General features: G+C 39.7%; 1 long non-coding RNA gene across 1 annotated transcript; it reads right to left on the reverse strand.

Annotated features, from left to right (window-relative positions):
- Positions 1-13,618: 13,618 nt before the first annotated feature.
- Positions 13,619-14,241, reverse strand: LOC119767344. Its single transcript, XR_005277461.1, has 2 exons — positions 14,048-14,241; positions 13,619-13,993 (listed from the first exon to the last, which is right to left on the reverse strand). It is a non-coding gene; the product is annotated as an uncharacterized LOC119767344 (long non-coding RNA).
- Positions 14,242-14,962: the final 721 nt, after the last annotated feature.

Below are 14,962 nucleotides of genomic sequence, written 5' to 3' on the forward strand. Positions count from 1 at the left end.
GCTTTGTATTTCTTCGATTACTCTTAAACGACATAATATATTTGCAATCTTTTTGAAGTAATTTGTTCGTCTTGTTCCAATCTACAATAAGCTTCAAGGAGATTGCAAAAATATTGTTTCATTTTAGAGTAATCGCTTAATAGCTGTCTTAATTCGTTACATTTGTCCTGATTTGCCCCAGTTGCCGCACTAGATAAAAAATAATATAATATGATATTTTTCCAAATTTAAAATCATAAATAAACGTAATGTAATATCCAGTCTTTTGAAAATATATAAAATAAAATTGAAAATATTTAAAGCGCTAGGGATTTTGCGCATCTGTTAACAAAAATTTAAACAATTTTCCGTAATAAACCAAATAGAAGCCAAATATGCCGAATAAAAATTTTAATGATTTGAAATTTTTGTTGATTAGAGAGCGAGTTGTGGCGCTATAACCACGGCAAATAGTGTCCAGGGCATTCGTGGAAATACAATGTCCCATCCCAGAGGGTCCCGGAGTACCAAACCTTCTTAGCATGGTGCTCCCAACGAATACAACCAAAATCTCGGAGCGTATGGTGGTGTGTCCCCACGCTTCTTCCTCCCCTGTCGATTCAGAATTGTGTTGTTGTTCGAACACTCAGTGCTCGAACTCAACCCAAATACGAGTCATCTCTGCGATACGGCTTTACGCAGTAGGCCTGGCCGCTTTAACGCTTGTGATGTCTCAATGCATTTCAATGCAATGGCGCACTACAAATGTTAATAAATGACAAGAAGAGTGCTAGGCGTCATCTAACCTAAGGCACTCTCCAGGATCCCTTCGAAAGATTGGCTGCGCTAGGGTCTGATTAGATTAGATTAGATTAGATTGAAATTTTTGTTGATTAGTAAGTATTCAACTGTTCATCTATTTTCACAAACAAATCTCAATTTCTAGACCAAAATTAGATTTTTTTATTTTTGAAATTCCTGGTGCAAATTATATAAAAATCCCAGGATTGGGGAATTCCCGGTTTAGGAAAAATTCTGTGAATTTTGTCCCGGGATGGACGCACTAGTACCACAGACTGTCTGTGCTAGTACTAAGTAGAGTGACAATAGAAATCATCGACATCAGGGATACCTTCTGACTCGATTACAAAAATAAGTAAGTTTGCAAATTTTGAACCGAATTGGCTAAGCTTTAAGGGCGCAGTAGATCGTTGAAGTTGTTGAAAATAAATAATCTTTTCAAACAAAAACGTCTTCTTTAAATCGCTAACAACGCGTCAGGGTTAACTTGAATCGTTTTGCAGTCTCGAACAAATTAGTTTATCATAAAAAAATGTTATTAGGATCTTACACTTGACAATGTTCCGACACATTCAACGCCTCTTTTTGCGATTTGTCTTGGCATATTTCAAATAACATAACGACTGCTTTGCAAAAAAAAACTTCTGAAATCCAATGCTCATACGAAAACGCAACAACTCGCATCGAAAATCTCAAATCCTTCCCACGCAGGCTTGTGAATATTTAACACTATACCTCGGATCGAGAGCCTAATCTCATTATTCCTACATCGTGGTTGAGCTTCGAGAGCTTTTCCCCCTTACACATGTGTGGAGTGCCTTTTCATTGCGCTCAGTGTAACGAGAAAAATCATTTCCGTTGAGCAAAGCTTTTCCTCGTTCTTTTCTCCAGCGAAAGAAGGCCTTCGGCGAGGTCGTCACAAGAAGCGGAGAGAGTGAGTTGAGAATGTTTGCCGAGGTGTAAGTAAGTAAGCGAGTGTTGTATACTCAACCCCGGTGAGAAAGGAAAACTTCCACGGGATAGAGAGTTGGGGAAAAAGTGGAAACTCCTGTGCAAACTTTAAGGGAGAAAGGCAAAAAATAAAACCCTAATTGAAACCCCGAGCAGTTCCTTCCGATCGAGCAGCAAACAGTTTCACCTCAAATCGTGCACACACCGAGGACGACGTCAGTCAGTCAGAGTGGGCCGAAAAAAAAAGAAAGAAACAAAAACTTCCTGTTGCTCATTTTCTGCTCCTGCGTTGTGCGTTGCCTTCAGCCACTCAAACTCCTTGTTCCGTTCCGGAGCAAGAAAACGGAAAAGCTCAACTCAAGTCGGCTGGAACGAACCGCCGGAACGGGTGTGCGCCCTGCCTTGCCTTGCCGTGGCAAAACAGTGTGTAAATATATTTATAACCTCATTTCGGCATCCCTGGCTGGGCTGGGCTGCGCTGGCGGCGGCTAACGAACTCGTTAATAAGTAATTTGGTTATTTTTCTGCTTGCAATAATTAATTACGGCGTAATGTCGTTTGCATTTGCTGAGCTGCTTTGCTTTGCATTGGTGGTGTGGGCTTTCGTTTGTAATCAGCCGAGTAAGAAGAAGAAAAGGAATGTTGGTCAATGAATGTTGTGAATTTCACAAGATGTTTTGAAAGTTAATTATTTATGTTTTTTAGTTCAGAAACTTTTTGATTTGCACATAGGTAACATAATTTTACAAACAAAAATTTATTCGATCCGGGTGAGTCCCATCGGTCCCAATCATAAATGATTGGAGTCTCAAAATCCACGTGAATTTCGATTAAAAATAATTAAGAAAAAATAAAGAATGTTTCTGTAGCGAAGATTAACCCGCTGGCAGTCGCGGACCAGTACTTTGTACACAATTTGTAAGGGTTGAGAAGGTTAAGATAACGTGCAATTCCCAATCTTCTTCTTCTATATATATATATAAAAAAATCGACGGTTTTGTTCGAACGCGAATCAGTTCATTATGGAGCGTCAGATCGAGGTGCTCTTTGTTGCGTTGGGTTCGTATAAATCCAAGGAATTAGACAACTTTGGCCACTCTAAAACCGATTCCGGAAAATCTGCAGATTGTATGGGACAAGTTACGTAAAACCAAATTTTGATCACAGGAAGCTGAATAAGCAAATTGGCTAAAAACGTTTGAAAAAAAGACAAGACGATGAAAAATAGATTGATAGAAAGATGATTTTTGTGAAAGTGTTACAAAATTTTAACATTACAACTATTAAGAGTCTAATGAAAAATTGCGAAAAGTTCATGTTTTCGTTGCATTGTTAATTCAATGTATTTTGTAGGGAACATCCTTAGACAAATTTGCTGAAAAAATCTCATTCCCCGAACAAAACTAACTACTAACACCGTCGGGACCATCCACAAACCACGTGGACACCTTTTTTGTAAATCCCAACCCCCCCCCCCCCCCTCCTCGTAAACAATTGTCGATACAAAAAAAAACTTTTTTGTATGGAGCGTGGACAACCGACATACTCCCCCCCTAATGTGTCCACGTGGTTTATGGATGGTCCCGTCTCAAAAAAAAAAAAAAACAAAAAGTGAACTTTTTGAAAAAATCTTTTTACGGGTTAAATCCCATTTAAATTCAAATGCAAAGCGCCAGCTCCTGTTACGTCCAATCAAGCTCATATTTTGGATTTGGGCTAAGTGAATGCCTGCCAAAAAGTATTTTTTGTTACATTCTAATATATACGTATACATATTGTGCATTTTATCGACTTTTATCATCAACAATTGCAACTTTTGATAGAATATGCTATGGGGGTAATTTGGACATGGCTTGTGGGGTAATTTGGACATACCTGAGAGTCTACCTGTCAGGCAAAAAAAGTATAGATGTTTGTAGGGAGGTTTTGGACTCAATGTTAGTAAATTTAATGTTCTTATTATTTAACACCATCACCACCACCACCAAAAACAATTACATCACCACAAAGAACCAAGCTGGGTGACTTTGCTGGATATTTCAAAAGTGACAGTTCTGGGACTTAGCGTTTTTAAAGTTGGTGTTCTGCATCGGCATGGCGACGTACGCGCTAAAGGCATCGTGCCTCGAGTAGAGATCCTAAATAGGGAGACTGGTCGAAGTGAATTTGACGTACCCAAACAGACACGAGTTTGACGTATCCAAACGAGCATTTGCCTTTACGCCTAGCAAAACTTATCAGTGTTGCCAAGCTCAAAACATACGTTGCCAGATCGATTTAGCAAGCTTAGACCAGTCTCCCTATTTAGGGTCTCTAGCCTCGAGTTTTTTGACTGATGGAGGTGGAAGAGACCTCCGAGACGGATGATTTCCAACTCATCCCCGGAAATCGGAAGCGGAAGAAGACCCCTGAGATCACCGGAGCTGTCGTCGGAGAAGGAAAAGTGGAGCAGAATGTGCTCAATAACAACAAGTTCAGCCCGCTAGCGGAAAATGAAAACAACAACAATGCCAGCCCAGCAGGAGGAGGAGACGCCCCAGCGGTTTCACCACCCGGCCAGTCGGCTGGTAGGGGAGCTGGGGTTAAGACGGCCAGGCGGGGTAAGACGGCCACCCCACTGTTTTAATAAGTATACTAATGAATATTACTAAAATGTTTAGCAATACTGTTCCTCATGCTAAATAATGCATATGGAATCACCTTTGCCAGAAATATTGTTTGAAATTGTATGAAAATAGCTCAAAATAAACAAATAATTTTTGAGCTTGAAACTGGATGTAATTTTGATGAATTACAACTTAGGCATTTTTGTTAAATAACAATATGTTTTCCTGTCTTCAAATATTTTTTCATGTTAAATAGAAGTTTTCCCTAGATTATGTCCCTCGAAAAAATTCAAAAAATGCGATGAACTGTTTACAAAAAATGTTTAAAAAAATAATTTATTTGGGGGCAAGACGGCCACCTCCTCCGGGGGTAAGACGGCCACCCGTAATTTGTAGATTTTATTTGATATAGGTTATATTTTTGACGGTTTTGACTATTAAGACATATTTGTAGATAAAGGAAAAGCATTTTCAATAAAACTATCAATTTTTAAACAAAATGCTGTTAACTACCGTTTCGACAACATTCTTTACTGTGATATAGCAAAACTCATTGAATAGTATGAAATCCTATCAAACTTTTCATAAAAATCACTTATTTAATATTGTTTACATAATTTTGATTTACTTATTCTAATCGAAATACACAAACTATTTTTTTTTTGTATCAAATTGTGTTTGTTTTGTAGTAAAAATTCATAGTTTTTCATAAAATGTGGTCGCAATAATATGAAATTCACTGAGCCAAAATATGAAATTTTTTAAACAGCATTTTTCTTCACATTTGAAACCTGATTTTTTTCAACCAAAATAGTTATGATGTTCAGAGAAGTCTGTTGAACCAACCATGTAGGTGTTTGGGTGGATTTAGCAAAGTTATTATGTTAATTTATAGCACTGGCCGTCTTACCCCACATGGGTGGCCGTCTTACCCCGCGTATTTCATATATATACGATTTTAATTATTTTTTTAAAATTGCTGAAAAGTATTGAAAATTGGTTTTTAGACCAACTAATTTATGTCATTTCTATAATGGACTAGTAGTAGAACAATATGTACGTAATTTGAGATAAAAATAATCTGCTGTGTAAATTTTATTAGACCTCTCCCTTAGGGTGGCCGTCTTACCCCCATCTCCCCTAAACAAAAACAACCACCTTTGGTGGTGAAGAGCACCACGGATTTTTACAAGCTCGTGGCAATAGTGGAAAGTTGTAAATTTGGTTTCAACCCGATTTACAAACTAATCCGATTTGGAACCAAGGTGACCTGCTTCTCTGTCAAAGATTTTGACAAGTTGCAAGAGCTCTTCAAGAAGAAGAAAGTGGAATTCTACACACACGAACGGCGGAGCGAACGAAATAATCGGGTAGTTCTTCGTGGTTTACCTGATGAACTGAAACCGGACGAGGTCAAGTACCTGCTGAACAGGGATCTCAAGCTGGACGCGCTGGAGGTGCATGTCATCAAGCGGAAGGAAAAGTCCACCGTGGACGAAACTCCGTACATTGTGGTCTTCCCCAAGGGATACACCAATCTGAAGAAGCTCTCTGCAATGAAAGTTGTGGCAAGCACTATCATCCGGTGGGAGGCCTACCGGAACAAGCGGCCGAACGTGACCCAGTGCAGGAACTGTTTGCAGCTGGGCCATGGGACCAGAAACTGCCACCTCAAGGGGAGGTGCAACAACTGTGGGGGTCCCCACAAGACGGACGAGTGCAAAGTCCAAGAAGCCGAGCCGAAGCGGTGTGCCAACTGCTCTGGAGCTCACGAAGCCACGGACCGCAGCTGCCCCAAGCGTGCGGACTTCATCCAGAGGCGCCAGCAGGCGTCGAAACCGAAACCACCGGCAAGGAAGGCGGAGAAGCAGAGTCCAGCATTTCCGGCGTTCACGCCGGCGGAATTCCCTCCGCTGCCGGGTGCAGTCCCGCACGGAACATCGAAGGATCGCCCTCGCCCCGCAGGAAAAAGCCAAGGAAGCAGTGGCTCCCGAGACGGTGGAGCCACGAAGGAGGAAGCAGGGGAGATGCTCTACAGTTCAGCTGAACCGTGGAGCATTTTCTCCGAGTACATCGGCAGGTTCAAGACCTGCAAGACCCGCTTGGACCAAGTAACCCTCGTCAGTTACATGATCTCCAAGTATGGAATCTAAAGAGTTGTTTTGGTTTTTTATTATATATTGTTCTTACTGATCCTTGGTCCCAACCTGGTCACAGTACCTAAAAGGACCTAATAAAAATAAGTTAAGAATAATAATAAAAAGAACCAAGCTAGATTTTATCACAAATACATTACAAAACGAACACGAAAAAAAAACCATCATCCTGGTACTGTTGCTCACACGATACTGACGCGCAATAATATTCATTAGCACAATGATCCCCCACCGCATACATGGCATGAACATGAACATAGCACAAAGAGAACACCACAAAAATCCATCTTCCCATCACTACTGCTTGCCTGATACTCACGAACAGCGACACAAAAGTACACAAAAAAAATTAACCTGAATAATCACGACTTCGCTTCCCCACTTCCAGCGCACCAATGATGCTATTATTCAATTACCACAATCACTCCCCCAATACGAACAGCGACACAAAAACACACACAAAAATTAACCTGAATAATCACGACTTCGCGTCCCCACTTCCAGCGCACCAATCATGAGCAAAAACAAAATACACAAAAAATATAAAGCAATTACAAAACCAGGTTAAAGGATAAAAAAACATGCTCAAAAATCAAATGTTAAACTAATTCTTCAAAATGTATCCAAATTACCCTACAAACGGTGTCCATATTACCCCACAAGGCATGTCCAAATTACTCCAATGTGGGGGTCATTTGGACACCTTTTAATTTTTGCGATAACCATGGGTTTTTCATCAAAAAAATCAAACCATCCACATTAACGACCCCCGGGTCTTTTGTGGTCTCTATTGCAAGTTTTCTGCTCGAACCTAGGAGTCCGAAGGCTTGAATGGGGAGAGCACCCAAACCTCTTTTTACTTCAAGGAACCTTCCACCCCAGTGTTTGAACTGACGACCTTTGGATTGCGAGTCCAACCGCCGCCAGCGATTCCACCGGAGTAGGTTTGGTTTGGTGTGTTGTTTGTACTTATGGCATGGAGACGACTCCTACACCTGGAATGACTTGACGGCCTAACAACCAAGGCCGGGACCGACATTTTACTTCCTCATCCGATGGAAGGTTGCAGCAGATGGGAATCGAACCCAGAATCATCCACTTACAAAGCGGACAGCGTAACCATTCGGCCACGCACTGCCATCAATATTTATCGAAATAAATGACATGTGATCTCTATTATCCTGTGGTGTCATCCACATTCCTTTAAAATATCCATATAGCCCATGGTAGAGCCATTTGCTTAGGGTGTCCGATTACCCCACACTCCCCTATTTGTACCAGCCTTACTTACACAGAAAAAAAAATCATGGTAATATTACATTTGGAAAGGGGAAAATGTGTAATTTTACCACTTTTCTGATGTAATGTCGCTTTTTCAGTCTGAATTGAGGTAAAATTACATCATAAAAAATGTAATATTCAACCTTCCAAATTTACACAATTTTTTACTGTGTAAGGCTAAAAAATTTAATTTAGATTTTTTCAAATTAAACAAAAAAGGATGAATAATATTTGAAAAATTAATCGAAATCCGAGCATTATCATCGGTTTACATTATTAGATGGACAACTTTTAAACTTTGTACGATATCACTTTGGAAAATTCCACAACAAAATACAGACAAAACGAGAAAAGAAGTACCGTGAGGACAAATGATGTAAAACAAACTAGTTTTCTCCTTGCAAAAAATACTAGCTAAAACTAGCTCATATTTTTTGAAACATTAATCAACACTCTTTCTTTGGCATTCATGTCTGTGCTTAAATTAATAAATGATATCAAAAAAACGTATCAAAGATGGTCAAAAATTGCACATATAGGGTTTATTAACTGATAGATAGCTTTGAAGGCATAATTATAATGTATTTAGGATATTTCATAATCGCATTGAACTATCTGCAAGCTTCCATTGCATTGCAACATTTCCTTCTAAATATTTAAACACTAACATCCCGATTCAAATTCCGGGCAGCAAATCCGATAATGAGATGCACGCACAATTGTGTAAACTGTTCGAATCCGCTCGATTGGCATTGGAAAGCAGAAGCTGCAGCAATGTTAATTTATCCATCCGGTGAACCGTGTGAGTCTGTGCGTGCAGCTTAGCCCTTAGCCGATGGAAGCCGATGAATCAACGCGGAATAAACGCTGACTAAATGGAATATGGTCGAATTGACCAGAATGTGCTAAATTACAGGATTGAGTTTCGAGGCCCCCGCAGGTCCGGAATTATCCTGCCATCAATATTTTTATCACTCTCAGCAGTTTCTGTCCGTCTGGCTGTTCGTCAGTACGAGACTAAACGGCTTTTGCGGTATGTGTCCAGTGGGCCCTGTCCAGCCAGAGGGGGCCATCCTCGAAAAACTGTCCACCGCAACATGATGCCGGGGCTGGTGAATCGCGTCATTACGCGGCCTGTCATTCAAATTGCACTTTTCGACCTTCCGTCCCAGCCCGACTTCCCAAAGTTCTTCCTCCTCAGTCGCGAAGGTTCGACGGATGCATTTCTGTTACGCTATCGATTTTAGTGTTTGTAAAATAACGTTTGCATAATAATTAAGCATCGTTCGCTGGAAAAAAGGAAATAGGTTGAGCATTAAAATTACAATGGAATACAAATTAGAAGCCGGTCTGGCTGGCCGGGTTGGCTCATTGGCACTTGCACTCTGGATGGCCCCGGACCGATGGCCCATGTTCTGGCCCGGCCCGGGTCTTGTTCACGACACACAAATGCAGAAACGTGGTACAATTGCGCTAAACTGTTGACGGGCGAGACATCATGAAACCTTCTCTTGGTGGCACGACGCGACGGACGGATGACGAACCCCCCGGGGCAAGGTGGAGGAGTTCAGGACGGAGGTTCCGAGAGGCACGTCCAGCGGGGTGGGTAGGGTTGCCGAACATCATGCGGAATTCATGCTCGAACTTATATTTTCTGGATTGAACTTGAGTACTTTGAGCAACGTCTAGGAGCATACGAAATTCACAATTTCTCGAGTAGGCAACCCTATTAGCCAACCCCGTTTGCCACATTCAACATTTCCCATAAAGTGTCGATCTGCTTCTGACTTTCTGCATCGTGCTTGCATATTGATGAGCTCTATAGAGAGGCAGGCAAAATGGCAACGAAAAAAAAATGACACGAACCGAACTCTGGCCAGGGCCATCCATCCACATATCGATATTCTCTGGCTGCTGACTGCTGCTTTGTATATTGATTTTGGTCAGTTCGGAAAGCCTGACTGACTGGGACTGGCCGGGTTGGCATGGGAAGTGATCCCCAGGAACACAGCTACACACATATCCTGTCCTGTATGACGACGATGACTTGCCCCAGCCACATGCCATGCATTGCAGTGTAAATAAAATATACGATCTCGGAATTGCTAATGCGTGTGTGACGATCGAATGAGCTATGTTTTGAGACGGAAGAACCAAACTTAGAGGAACGTAACCAGCGGGAAGCGGTCTTCGGCTATCGTTGAACAAGTGCGTTCGCATTGCTGTACGCACTCCCCTAGAAACACTCACGTGCTTTACCATTAATGAAATCGAAAATAAAAATCGTCTCGTCGTCATAAAATGCAGAAAGAATTTCGCTCTCGCAAAACATGCCCATAAACGTTTTTCAAGTGAAATTTGCAGGATTTCCATTTTGAACATGTTGATATGAAAAATAAAATGAATGGCTAGTAGATTAGAGTACAATTCAATTTAGTTTTTAAATAGTTGAACAAAATAAGCAAGATGTCATTTGGGTCATTCTCCACCAACTCACATAGCAGTTGCCCCGACCCCTCTTCGATTTGCGTAAAACTTTTGTCCCTGGTCACGAATCCGAAGTCCCTTTTTTTGATATCTCGTGACGAAGGGGCGGTACGACCCCTTTCATTTTTGAACGAGCGAAAAAATACGTGTTTTTCAATAATTATTGATCAATAATTATAATTTGCAGCCTAAAACGGTGATGAGTTAGAAATTTGATTTGATGGCGTACTCAAACTTTAAAAAAATGTATTTTTCATCGAAAAAAACTCAAAAAATGTTTTTAAAACTCGGCTATTTTTCGTTACTTAACTATAAAAAAATTGGAACATTTTATTTTGAGGGAAATTTAATGTTCTTGTCGAATCTACATTAACCCAGAAGAATCATTTTTTTCATTTAAATTTTCTTTTCATTTTAAAATTTCGAGTTTTTTCTAACTTAGAAGAGCTATTTTTTTTGAGTGGAACAATGTTCTATAAAGTTGTAAGGCAGACAATTAAAAAAAATATGATGTATTCTCATAAGATGTTTGCTCATAACCATCACGAGTAATCACGATTTTACGAAAAAAAAGTTCTAAAAAAGTTGGGTGTGTTGGCCGTTCATGTTCACCCGCGAAAGGACGGACGACGAAACAAGCAAACCCTTTAGGGTAGGGTAGTCATCAATGAGACACTTTTGGTTTTCAACTTTCAACGATTTTTCTAATTTATTCATCAGCATTTTTTAATGAGCTTTTTGTTGCATTTTCTTTCTTTTAATGTGTTCTAACATTGACCAAAATATGAGATCGATCCGACATCTACAGCCAGAGTTATTCATCTGTCTCATTGTAGACGCACTTGGCAGGAACAATGAGACAGCTGGGGAACAATGAGACACTCTACGAAAATCAACATTTTTCTAGCAAAACATCATGTTTTTGTATTGTTCCATTGCAGGTGACTTGCCTTGAACATTTAAGAGCAATTTTTCCAACATGAAACTTTAATTAACAAAAGTTATGCTAAAAAGTATTTAAATTTTGTTAAATCCATTTATTTATACCAAATGACTTTATATTTTTTGTTAAATGAAGTAAAACTCTATAAATATGCCAACAATCACTTTCAATTCATGTTTTGAAAGATTTACATGGATTTTGAAATGTTTAATGAAGAAAAATCAAAGTGTCTCATTGTTACCCATGGGCTGAAATGAGTGGGGAACAATGAGACAGCCCTGGATTCTGGGTATATTCTAAATTTTGGCCAAATCTAATGAAAGGACGTTGTAGCCCAACTTAATCCCTATGGAACGTCGAAAGAAATTTGAAGAAATATTAGTTTTGGTGTGAATGGCAGCCTACGAGCGAAAAAATATTTTTTGTCCATAATTTACTTTTACACCCTAGAATCAAACATTTATGAATAACTTGTCAAGGGAGCGTCCATAACCAAAGCCACTATTATGGCAGACGTGTATCCAGTAGACACACCTTTCCCCCAAATATGAGCCTGATTGGTTAAAACTACGACTTGTGAGAGCCATTTTATCATTGTTCCCCGTGTCTCATTGATGACTACTCTACCCTATATATCATTTTTTTGTAATTGTTTTCTCTACAACTTCGTAGAACACTATTACACTCTTAAAAAATAACCCTGCAAAGTTAGAAAAAACACGAAATTTTAAAATGAAAAAAAAAAATCTAAATGTATAAATGACCCTTTTCAGTTAATGAAGATTCGAAAAATACCTTTTCAGGCTGCAAATTATTGAAAAAACATGTCTTTTTTGCATGTAGAGCAATTCTCTGAGATTTTGGTCATTCGATTTTTTTTGTATTTTTTAATCCGGCTGAAACTTTTTTGGAGCCTTCGGTATGCCCAAAGAAGCCATTTTGCATCATTAGTTTGTCCATATAATTTTCCATACAAATTTGGCAGCTGCCCATACAAAAATGATAGGTGAAAATTCAAAAATCTGTATCTTTTGAAGGAATTTTTTTATCGATTTGGTGTCTTCGGCAAAGTTGTAGGTATGGACTACACTGAAAAAAAATGATACACGGTAAAAACAGTTTTGGTGATTTTTTATTTAACTTTTTGCCTTCCTCACCTTACTGAGGAAAGGCTATAAAATCACTCGAAAAATGAACTTCTTAATTCGACCGCCTAGACCCACCTTCATGTATACCTATCGACTCAGAATCAAATTCTGAGCAAATGTCTGTGCGTGTGTATGTCTGTAAGTCCGTGCACCGAAAAAAATGCACTCGATTATCTCCGGACTGGCTGAACCGATTTGGGCCGTTCTGGTCTCATTCGATCCGTCTTAGGGTCCCACAAGACCTATATTAACTATTATGAAGTTTAGTTAAGTATTTCAAAAGTTATGCTAAAAAAACGATTCCGGCTAAAGTTTGAAAGATTGTAAAAAGGGTGGTTTTTGTAAGAAAACCCGTCTGATCATACATTTTTAGAAAGGTATTTGAAAGACCTTTCCAATGAGCCCAAAACATTGAAGATTTGATAACCCTATCAAAAGTTATGAGCACTTAAGTGTCATTTGTACACATTTCAGAGGCCGGATCTCAAATATTTTGATGAAAAAGTTGTCCGGATCTATCATGCTACCCATCGTTGGATAGGTTATCAAAAGACCTTTCCAACAAGCCCAAAAAATTGAAGATCTGATAACCCTATCAAAAGTTATAAGCACTTAAGTGTCATTTGTACACATTTCAGATGCCGGATCTCAAATATTTTGATGAAAAAGTTGTCCGGATCTATCATGCTACCCATCGTTGGATAGGTTATCAAAAGACCTTTCCAACAAGCCCAAAAAATTGAAGATCTGATAACCCTATCAAAAGTTATAAGCACTTAAGTGTCATTTGTACACATTTCAGATGCCGGATCTCAAATATTTTGATGAAAAAGTTGTCCGGATCTATCATGCTACCCATCGTTGGATAGGTTATCAAAAGACCTTTCCAACAAGCCCAAAACATTGAAGATCTGATAACCCTATCAAAAGTTATAAGCACTTAAGTGTCATTTGTACACATTTCAGATTCCGGATCTCAAATATTTTGATGGAAAAGTTGTCCGGATCTATCATGCGACCCGTGGTTAGTTGGACAATTGAAAGATCTTTCGAATGAGCCCAAAACATTGAAGATCTGATAACCAAGTGTTGTGTATACACTTTTTGGAGGCCGGATCTCTGATATTTTGATGAAATGATGTCCGGATCCATCGTCCGAACAAGCGTTAGTCTGATAATTTTAAGACCTTTCAAATGAGACTGTTATATTGATGATCAGATAACCCTATTAATAGTTATATGCCGATAAGCCATACAGTAAAACAGTTTTTCCGATTTCACATTTGTCAACTTTATTTTACGACTTAAATTGATTTTTTTTCTCACCATCTTATTTTTCATTCATAATTTTCACTTGATACAGTTACAAATGTCCTTTTTCGGTTTCTCCTATAATTCTCGTACAATAAGTGCGCACACTGGGCCATTTTCAACACAGCCGCCGTTGGTTCCTCGCCAACGAACCCTCGATCCGCTTCTCCGCAATCTTCACTGAACCTCCTCCGATGCCGCTCCCTCCTCCTTCAGCGTCACAATCACGTCAAATAACTTGTGCAGCTCATCGCAGGTCGCGTGAAACAGCTTCGAGTCGGCCTCCGGACTGCGTTTGGCCGCTTCCTGCTGCTCGAAAGCGACCGTGTTCTGCCGGAAGACTAGAATGTAAATAAACTTCTTCAAAATGTGTTTGAAACTCACCGTGTATAGATTTCCTCCGTGGAGCTTCGTCGGTACGGTTCCGAAACTGAGGTCGAATGCCTGCGCTTATTGTCCGTGGGCTCGTGGTCGTTGGAGTTGGTTTTGTTGACCATTTTGGGAGGATTTTATTTTAATTTGAATGAAACTTCGAGCAGCCACAAAAATTTTGAAATCAAGCCGACTTTTAGCGTGACAGTAGAGCTGTCAAACCGGATTGGTGAGAAGGATTCGTTTCCAATGCGGGTGAGATTTTCTGAAGGGATCAAAGGGAGCGTTCTTTTATTACGTAACGCAAAAATCAGATTTTTAGACCCCCTCTCGCCCCCTCGTAACAAAGTTTCCATACAAATTTTAAAAATTATGTATGGAGCGTAACACGACCTCGGACCCCCTCCCCCTCTCCCCCTACTGCGTTACGTAATAAAAGAACGCTCCCAAAGTTTATGAAAATCCGTTGATTGGGTCCTTAAATTAAACTTTAATAGGGTACTAAAATAAGTTTAGATGGCTGATATTATTGTTCAAAACGATAAAGCTCATGAGGAGCCGATTACACGCGGCTTGCTCGGAGTTGGTAGGGGTGGGAATATTATGTTAAGTGACAAGATGGAATGCCTTTTGCCTAAACTCGTTGTCCAGCTGTTATATGTTTAGAAAATACTATATATACAGCAATTCCATTTGAAAAGAGCCTAAACCAAAAAAAAAGTTCTCCGATCGGGCTCAAAATTTTTCTGGGGGTTCCTTGGCCAAAATAATTAGACCCGTATTTTTTTGTTTGGCCATTAGGGTGGCCTACATCCTGCTAGGGTGGTTCAAAATGGCAATTTTCGTCATTTTCGCAAAACCACTTTTTCTAAAATCATATCTCGCGCCATTTCATCCGATTTTAGCTGTCTTAGACGCAAAGAAAGG

Source organism: Culex quinquefasciatus, chromosome 2, assembly GCF_015732765.1.
Source record: "Culex quinquefasciatus strain JHB chromosome 2, VPISU_Cqui_1.0_pri_paternal, whole genome shotgun sequence".
Lineage (NCBI taxonomy): Eukaryota > Metazoa > Arthropoda > Insecta > Diptera > Culicidae > Culex > Culex quinquefasciatus.